Here is a 10,351-nt window from a genome sequence, read left to right as displayed (position 1 = left end):
GAGAAGGCTGTCTTCGGTTTTACTAGGGAGTTTACCTCGGCTTCTGCATTCTGTTGCCTCCTCTTGAGGTAGTCCCTTAAGTCTTCTTTGCTCCTCCATGGAGCTCGGCTGTCTTTAGATTTTAGTCTTTTTGGTACACTGCTTTCGGCCTCGTGGTGGGTCCGTTTGGACCTTCATGGGTTGTGTCAAAGTGGAGTACTTGCCCCTGAACATGTCGATGTTCTTTGGGGTCTGGATTCTTCATGTGGTGCGTCCTTCGGGACTCTTCTTGCCTCGGCTTTTCCCGTCCGACTTCCCTGGAAGACCGGTGAGAATGCCTTCCGCTCCTGGTATGCTGAGGGACCTCAGGGATTGTTTTTCTTCCACTCTTCTGGGTGTTGGTTGCCGGTATCGGCGTATCTTGCAGCGGGTATGGTGGCTGCATAACATTATTCTGCATCATGAAGTTGACGACTGACTGAAGGTCCGACAACTTGTTCGCCAGTTCTTTTACCTCCTCATCCCTTCGTAGGCACCTGTCCCTCCATACCTGGAGGTTATCTTCGTTGTAGTACTTTCCTTGGTTTGCTCTTTTTGACGTGTCGCCTTCTGGGATGACGTCGTTCTCTCTGTGACCCTGGTCACAGGCTTCTGCATTGTGGTTGTCTCCTTCAATGTCAAGGTCAATTGGTCTGCCACTCCCAGTGGGAGCGTCATCCCTAATATTTTCTTGCTGTCCGTTACTGGCCATCTATTCTTCCTTCGTTCCCACAGACGGCGCCAAATTGTGTGGGTGAAAATCTGACCACACTGCCCGTTTAGTGATCAGCTGGAGAGCACAGGCAGAATAGATGGCTTTAGCAACCTGTAACAGAAAGAAAAAGCTCCGGCGGTGGTTCTTCCACCCGGGGGCACTCCGACGATCAAGTCAGTATATCTCTCAAAGATAATCAAGTACTAAACTGAATACTCAAAACATAAATTGCATACCTTAGACCCACGGGGGTGCCTCTCTTTTATAATATACTCAATCCAAGTCCCACTAGAAGTATGACTTCTATGAACTCTAATTTACTGTTTACTCTGGACTCTTTAAGAGATAAAGATAAACTCCCTAAGAGTTTTATCCTTATCTTGGTTAAGTCCCCTTTTTGCCTTAGGACTCTTGCCCCTTATCTCGGATTCCGATATCTTCGGAGATGACCTCGGCTTCTCCGAGATTACCTCGGCTTAACTACCAGGGCACGTGGCACCTCGGCTGACACGTCGGCGTCACCATGCCACGTGTTGGTATTCAGAAAATATATCCCCACACAATCAGTTTAAGGTGCTCAAACAATTTTTTAAAGATGACAAATGACAATGAAAGTAGCCGAGGACGAATTTTCAAGATCAACAAATGACAAATTAAAACATACATAAATTATATATATATATATATTTAATTTCTTCAATTCAATATCCTCAAATGCAACTGGTGCCACCCCCTTTGATGGAATTTATATTTTGTAATGAAATAATTTGTTAAAACAATTCTTTAAAATAACACCACACCACACCACACCACGTGACCAAAACTACTCCAAGTACAGATAATGGCGGTGTTTGGCAAGATTTGGTTTTGGGTTTTTTTTTTTTCATTAAATAACAAAGTTTTTGTAAAATAAAAAAAAAAACAAAACAAATTCAAGTAAGATATTACATTCAACCTTATAATCATTTCACTTTTTCTCTCATAAATATCACATCCAACCACAAAAAAATCAACTATCTTCCCAAACACAAAATTTTTTTTATCTAATAATATCTTTTAACTAAAAAAACCTACATAAAAACTCACTTCCCGACCACCCACAATGTGATACGCTCTAATCCAATTAGCTTCAATAATTATTAATATTTATAAAATTTATTAAAACAATTCTTTAAAATATGACTACTACCTACCTGCCCCATTGGTTTGCTTTAATCAGATTAGGAAACATGAATTAACCCTCAAGTGATCTCTAGATTGATCCATCTAACGGTGGAAATTAAATCTCACCAAAACAACATCGTTTTGGTGAGTAATTTGCAGACCAAAAAAAAAAAGAAAAAGAAAAGAAGAAATAGCTTTAATTCAAAACATTCAAGGGTTCCTGCAAATATGAAGCATTAAAGAGAGAGAAAATGGCTGAGAGGAGGAGCTCTTTTCACCCCCGACACGCCACCGCTGCTACTAATTTGATGAGAGAATTGAAAGAATGAGAAAGAAAGAGACTTGTTGAGCTTAAAACACTTCAAAACAAAGACTTTAAATCAAACCCATATACATTTAAGCGCTACAAATATGATTTTTTTTTTTTTTGTGATAAAGTGTGTAATTTGATGAGAGAGAAAGAGACCTGTTTAGTTTGTTTATTGATGATTCTGGTTTATTCAACAGCATTCAAAAACCCAAACATAGTGTTGATGTTATCAATGCAATGGGCTTGATTAAGCGTTTGAAGCTCCAATCGGGTAAAATTACTTAAACAACTACGCAAACCCACTGAGAGAAGGAGAGAAGAGGAGGAGGACATCGCCGCCCCTCCCATTCCCACCCCAGACGCGCTGTTGCCTCTGCTACACCCTCCCCCGCCGCACCTCTCATTCCTTCATTTTCCTCTTCCTTTCTTTTCCTTCTAGATCTATATATATATAAATCAAAACAAACAAATATATAAAACATAGAGATGATATATATATATATATATACATATATAAATCAAAACAGCCACGACAGAGATTGGGGATCCTCTTCTCTCTCTCTCTCTCTCTCTCTTCTTGTCTCTCTCTCACTTTGTTTTTGTTTTGTTTTTTTTCAAATTACTCACCAAAATGACTTCGTTTTGGTGAGTTGAATCTCAGCTCTTGGTTCGATGAGTGGGACACGTGTCAACTGCTTGTCTTGCACTCTAGGAGATCACTGTAGGAACATTACTCTATAGGATCTTTATGCGATTGATAGAGCTATCCATTAACAGGAACAGTCACTCTCATAAAATTATTCGGAAATTTATCTCTGTCATATCTTGTGGGTGTTTGAAAAGTGAATTTTTTTGTAAGTTTTTTTAGTTGTAGGATTTTATTAGAGATATATATATATATATATATATATTGTGTATTTAGGAAGATAGTTGGGTTTTTTTGTGATTGGATGTGATGTTTGTGAGAGAAAAAGTGAAATAATTATGGGGTTTGAAGTGATATTTTGTTTGGATTTATTTTTTTTGGTTTTGTAAAATATTTGTCTTGTAGTGAAAAAAAAAAGAAAAAAAAAATCCAAAAACCAAGTTGCCAAACACCACCAATAAATTCTATATAAATCTCATATTATATAAATTAATTTATATCTTATAATTATTTTAGGGGTGGGCGGGGATCGATTACGGCCACGGAACCTTCAATCCGCCGTCCGTCCGCCAGATTGGCGGATTGGAGAAAATCAATCTGCATCCGTCCGCCAATCCGGCAGATGTGGATTGAGCGGATTGGCGGTTTGGCGGATGGATGCAAATCGGTTTGGCGGTTTAAAATTTTATAAATTTTCAACATAATTCAACTTGTGCACTTCCTCAAAAAAAAAAAAAAAGAAGAAAGTATTACAGTCAATGACTTAAAAAAGTACTACAATCACTGTATACATTATCCAAAGAAAAAAAGATTGAAACTTTAGTATATCACAATCCTTGCATGCCTCATCCACATATTACAATCACAGCATGATTCATCTACATAAAGTATTACAATCTGTGGTTATTAAAATATAAAAATAATTCAAACCACCAAAACCATGAGCAGAGCAGTAGTAGAGATTGTATGTCTCTGTACTGTTACATCTATATATATTTTTGAAAACAAAAACTAACCAGTATAAATCATATTTTCTATTTATTATTTTTAGAGTTAGATTTAAAAACTAAAAAATATAGATAAATAATATGTTTATTTTTTTCAATTCAAAAAATATATTCAAGTTGAAAACTTTTTTTCAACAGAATATTTAAACTATTTTTCAATTGAAAACACAAACAAAATATTTAAACAAATTGAAAATACAAAGTCATATAAATTACTAGGGGTACTCGCGGTTTGGCGGTTCAGTTGCGGCCAAAAGAATCTTAAATCCGTCATCCGTCCGCCAAATTGGCGGATTGGAGAAAATCAATCTGCAACTGTCTGCTCATCATCACGTATCCGTCCAAAATGCGGCGGATCGGTTCGATTCGGTCGGTTTTGGCGGATCGGTATATCCGCTGCTCACCCCTAAATTATTTATTCAGAAAATTTTGAATGAATAAGTTTGAGTTAGTAGATTTTTTAAAACAAGATTGTTAGGAATATAAATTTTTTATTAAAATCTTTACTATGTGTGTGGGTGATTTTCTGACCACACTGCCAAACAGGTACCCAGCTAGAGAGCACCGGCAGAATAGATTAAACTCGAACGACCTGCAACAGAAATAAGAGTTTCCAGCGGTGGCTCGTCCACCCGGGGGCACTCCGACGATCAAGTCAGTACTCAATATCTCTCAAAGATAACCAATAGTGTTTAACTCACTAGACAGAATATCAAAAGCATAAAAGACATACCTTAGACCCATGAGGGTGCCTCTCTTTTATAGCCAACATAATCCTAGTCCCAATAGAAGCCTAGCTCTAATGGACTTAGGATTACTGCTAATCTTGGACTCCCAGTAGAATTAGGATAAAACTCTCTAAGAGTCTCATCTTTACCCAAACTGAAGTATTCTCCCATTCTAGGACTCTTGTCCCTTATCCGCTTATCTTGGATTCTGGTATTCTCGCAGATAACCTCGGCCTAGCCGAGATCATCTCGGTGTCATGACCTGGACACGTGGCACCTTGGCTGGCACTTCGGTGACACCTCGGCCACGTGTTGTCATTTAAAAATTATGTCCCCACAACTGCCCCCTAGGTTCTATTACCTCGGCATCCTGAGGTGATGGAACCTATATCATTCCTTTTTTTAATCACGACTCTGGTTTAATTTCAACTTGTAAACTTTTTTCAAGTTTCAACAAATGTTAAACATATTTCGGTTTAACTTTAATTTGTAAACTTTTCTCAAGTTTCAACAAGTGTTAAACATCATCTCGGTTTAACTTCAACTTGTAAACTTTTCTCAAGTTTCAACAAGTGTTAAACATAATCTCGGTTTAACTTCAACTTGTAAACTTTTCTCAAGTTTCAACAAGTGTTAAACATTATCTCGGTTTAACTTCAACTTGTAAACTTTTCTCAAGTTTCAACTTGTAAACATTATCTCGGTAAACTCTTCTCTTCTCGGACTTAATCATCTTAGGCCAAGATCTTGTCTTCTAGGATCTGGGATCCGAGATCTAGAATCCGGGATCGACTTACTTGGGCTGAGCTCTTGTCCTCTCATATCTAGTGTTATCTCGGCTTGACAGGTGAGGTCATCTCGGCATCTTGTCGCTTTCTCTGGAGCTAATCCCTCAGATCCTCCTTGGTTCATCTAGGAGCTCAGCTATCTCCGGATTTCAGCCTCTTTGGTGCACTACTTCCTGTGTCATTGTGAGTCTTTTTGGACCTCCCTCCATTTGTCGCGTCGAAACAAAGGTCCTTCTCCTGAACATGTCGATGTTCTTTGGTTTCAGCTTCCTTGGTGCGATGTGTCCTATGTGAATCTCCCCTTCTTGATTCTCCTCATCCAACCTCCCTTGAAGGTCGGTGAGAATGTTCCTTGGTCCTATCGTGCTGAGGAGTCGTAGGAGTTGTCTTGTAACGCCCCAACTTCTGGGCCGTTAAATACGTACAATAATACAATACAAGTAGGATAGATAACCAAAACATCTTAATATACATATATAACCAGAGTTAATATCACAGGCAATTCGTTTATGTTCCATTACAGGATTACCAAAACATTGCCAAACCAAAAGTTAAAAGAAAAAAAAAAAAAAAAACTAATCTAAGTCTTCAAATGAACCACAGCTCCAACACTTCATCATATTTGCCATCAAAATAACCTTCACCATTGTAAACTGCTTCATCACTTGGCATGGCACGCCATGAGCTTGGAATGCCCAGTAAAAACACACACACCCCCCATATCTTCTATTAACCAATCAACCATACACAAAACAAATTAGGTAACATAACTTACAATATTACAACAAGGTTCTATGAATTAGTAGTTAGACTAGACGACTAGAATCCCCCAAAGAGATCCTTCTATCCAACCATAAGGATTGAACACCGGACTATTCAGAACTCCCCCTTTTGCTACTTTGCAGACCTTACCATCTATGCCCACCTCCCGGTTATTTACCGGTCAATGACATTGATGGACCTCAAAAGGGACGGCCAAACAAGTGGGCTTGCTTACACCCAAATCGTGCCTAGGGCTCACTTACACCCTGCACATACCATACCAAATCGTGCCTAGGGCTCGCTTACACCCTGCACATACCATACCAAAGGGCTCGTTTACACCCTGAAACCACCGCATAGAGTCTGAATACATCCGTGTCAACCTAGGGGCTCGCTTAGACTGCTTGTACAGGACTTAACTCAGTTGGTTTTAATTCCATTCACATGTTTATTACATAAATCATTCTGAAGCACAAGGGTGAACGTCACCCATTACCAACCCCTTTCTATTTCCCATTTCCCATTTATTAGATCTTTTGCCAAGCAAGCTAGTTACATTCGATAATTCGGTAATATAAAAGAGCATGAGACAAACATAAGAAATGAAATATAGCCCATGATAATCATACATAGGTATGGTAAGGCAAGCAGATAACATTAGGCATGCTTTAAAACACTTAGAGACAAACAATACAACAAAACACTATTTCCAGCATTGTTCGGTTCTGCAGGTCTAACAAGAGTGCTTAGGGAAAAATACTTCTAGGTCAAATTAGGGGCTGAAATTGCACAGAAATAATAATTAACCTGTCTAGTTTCAATTCCAATTCACAGAATGTGCATAGCACCTCCAAAAATTCATCTACAAGCTATATTCGAAAACCTGTCCAGATTTGTCATCCGTTGGGAAAACTAGCTTTCCTCTCAATCTACCCAATTATTTTCACCCAAATAAATTCCATTGAAAAGAGGACTCAAAATCCTAAATTTGTATAGAAGAACCAACCTGAGATGATTTTTCTGGAATTTTATAAAATTGCAAGAAGTGGGCTGTTTTTCAGAGACTCAGGACCAGATATTTAAACAAGGTATCCAAGCCCTAAAACACACAATTAGGGTCTAATAAAATTACCACAAGCTCTAAACACACCAAATATCTCACACTAAATTCAGAATTAAGAAATAAATAAATTTGATATTTCTTTTAAATTAGAGAAATTGCAGCAGTGCCTAATTTGACAAATTTGTAAGGCAAAGTCACTAAATCAAACCCACACTCTTATATACATCAAAAACCCTATTTCCCATTAACATGAAACACAAGAGGGCATCTAACAATAGGATGGGATGGTGAAAGAATTGGAGAAGACAAGGGGAAGAAGTGTTCTTACCTTGACTCAAGAAGGTACCATTTTCTTCCTTTTCTTTTCTTCTTCTTCTCTACTTCCCTTTAATCACACTCTCCTTCTCTCACCCTCTCCTTGGCTACTGGTATGTGTGTGTGCGCGTGGAATTGAGACAAGGCACTCAATTTATAGGAAATAAGCTTGGTCTTAGTTTAATGACTAAGGAAGCATAAAATATCTAGATATTTTTTTATTTTGTTTTTCAATCAATTCCCACCAAAATATTATTTGTGACACCTATGTACATAGTCAAATAAATAATAAATATTCAAATAAATAATAAATAAAAGAACAACAAAAACAAAAATAAAAATAAAAATAAAATGTATGAATTAATTTATAAACTAAGAGGTAAATAAATAAAAACCAAGTTTTAGGGTATTTCCAATTATAAAGTGGTGTTCTCGGTTTAATTTTGATAATATACAGGAAAATTATTATTTATTGGGCCATTTTGCAGACTTTTACGAAACTAGGTGCTAAAATGCTATTAAACTAAGGCTCCGGGTTTCATGTGTAATTACCAAAAATTAGGGTCTCTACATGTCTTCTGCCCCCCTGCCTGGGCATCTTTCTTGGCTGCTGAAATCGGCGTATCTTGTGACGGGAACGGTGGCTGGAGGTCATCCTCGTTATAATATTTGCTTTGGTCTAATTTCTTCGGTACGTCGCCCTCCTGATCGACGTCTTCTTCTCCGTGATTCTTATCACGAGTTTCTTCGTTGTAGTTGTCTTCTTCGACGCCAAGGTCAATATGTTTCCCACTCTCAGTAGGTGTGTCGTCCCTAACCTTCTCTTTCGGTCTATCGTTGGCCATCTATTCTCCTTTCGTTCCCACAGACGGCGCCAAATTGTGTGGGTGATTTTTTGACCACACTGCCAAACAGGTACCCAGCTAGAGGGCACCTTCAGAATAGATTAAGCTCGAATGACCTGCAACAGAAAGAAGAGTTTCCAGCGGTGGCTCGTCCACCCGAGGGCACTTCGACAATCAAGTCAATACTCAATATCTCTCAAAGATAACCAATAGTGCTTAACTCACTAGACAGAATATCAAAAACATAAAAGACATACCTTAGACCCATGAGGGTGCCTCTCTTTTATAGCCAACATAATCCTAATCCCAATAGAAGCCTAGCTCTAATGGACTTAGGATTACTGCTAATCTTGGGCTCCCAGTAGAATTAGGATAAAACTCTCTAAGAGTCTCATCTTTACCCAAACTGAAGTCTTCTCCCATTCTAGGACTCTTGTCCCTTATCCGCTTATCTCGGATTTCGGTATTCTCGCAGATAACCTCTGCCTAGCCGAGATCATCACAGTGTCATGACCAGGACACGTGGCACCTCGGCTGGCACTTCGGTGACACCTCGGCCACGTGTTGTTATTCAAAAATTATGTCTCCACACTATGTATTCACATGAATGTAAGACTCATACTCGTGTTAATGTTTGGAAAAAAATAGATAGAAATTTTAAGGTCACTAACCATTTTGATTCATAAATGGATGAGCAAAAGAGGGAAAAGGTAGGCAAGTAAAGTTTTGATATATAGAAAAATAATCAGTTTATAATAATGTGACAACGATAATTTAAATAATAAAAAAAAATCAATTCTTTCAATTTTATATAAGAAGTAGACTAGTTATTTCTTACATTGTGGGTTTCTCATAAAGTTCGCTTTAATCATTCTATTTGCTTATTTTGTAGTTATATGTAGATTATTCGTTAAAAAATAATTGAATTAATCCAATAATTTCTTTCTTTATTAAAAATTAAATAACAAAAATAATTTTGAGAATATTAAATTAATTTCTTAAAAGAACAATTTATACATATAAACCAAAAATATAAGGGGGATATTACTCTCCAGTGGTAACAACAAAAACTTATTACAAAATCATGAAATTTTTTATAATTTTAATTATAAATATTTATAAAATTTTCTACTGATTTGTAATTATATTTTTTAAAATCCACTGATTGATATTTCTTCAAAATATAACCAGATGGAATATTAAAGTATGTGTTATTTTTGGGAAGTTGGCTTTTAGCAATTTTTTTTGGTTTGTAGCAATGGTTAAAAGTTGGTTTTTCACATTTTTTTTTTCATTTGGGAAGTTGCTTTGATAAAATTACAATTTTATCTCTCATAAGTCAAAACGTACTGCATGATTGAAGTTATAAATATTTTAAACTAATGGGGATAGTTTGATCATTTTATTATGATTTGACATTATAAATAAATATAAATAAAAAAGTCAAAAGTAAATTTTTACTAACTTCTCAAATTATTTATTTGAAAATGTCAAAAGCTTAGTTAAAAGCAAAACAAATTATTTTTTGCCATTTTTTCAAAATATGCTTATGTCATGTGCTGGACCTATAGGATAGGATTGGCTAGTCCAATCTTTTCAATTAATTTGTGTAATGGTAGATATTTTGATTTAAAAATAAGAAAAAGTTATATTTGAATTGGATAGTGAAAAAATAGTTTCATATTCATACTGGTGCAAGTTTTTTTTGTATATATATAGGGCAAGTCTTTTTTGTATATCAAAATTGTATAAAAAGAATTTTATTTTTAGTGAAATTATTTTTAAAATAATCCATTTATTTGTAATTTTTTAAGAAAAATTAGTGATCACAAAGTTTGCATACAAATTTTAAAAAATATATTAAAAAAGGGGGAATTACACACTAGTGGTGTGCAAAAAAACATTTAAAAAATGATAAATTTTACAAATATTAATAATTAAAATTATAAATTTTTTATTATAATAACTTTTCAAAACCTCAATAGTAGTT

Source organism: Camellia sinensis, chromosome 5 (genome assembly GCF_055761805.1).
Source record: "Camellia sinensis isolate YWXY chromosome 5, ASM5576180v1, whole genome shotgun sequence".
NCBI lineage: Eukaryota > Viridiplantae > Streptophyta > Magnoliopsida > Ericales > Theaceae > Camellia > Camellia sinensis.
This window is presented reverse-complemented; position numbering follows the sequence as displayed.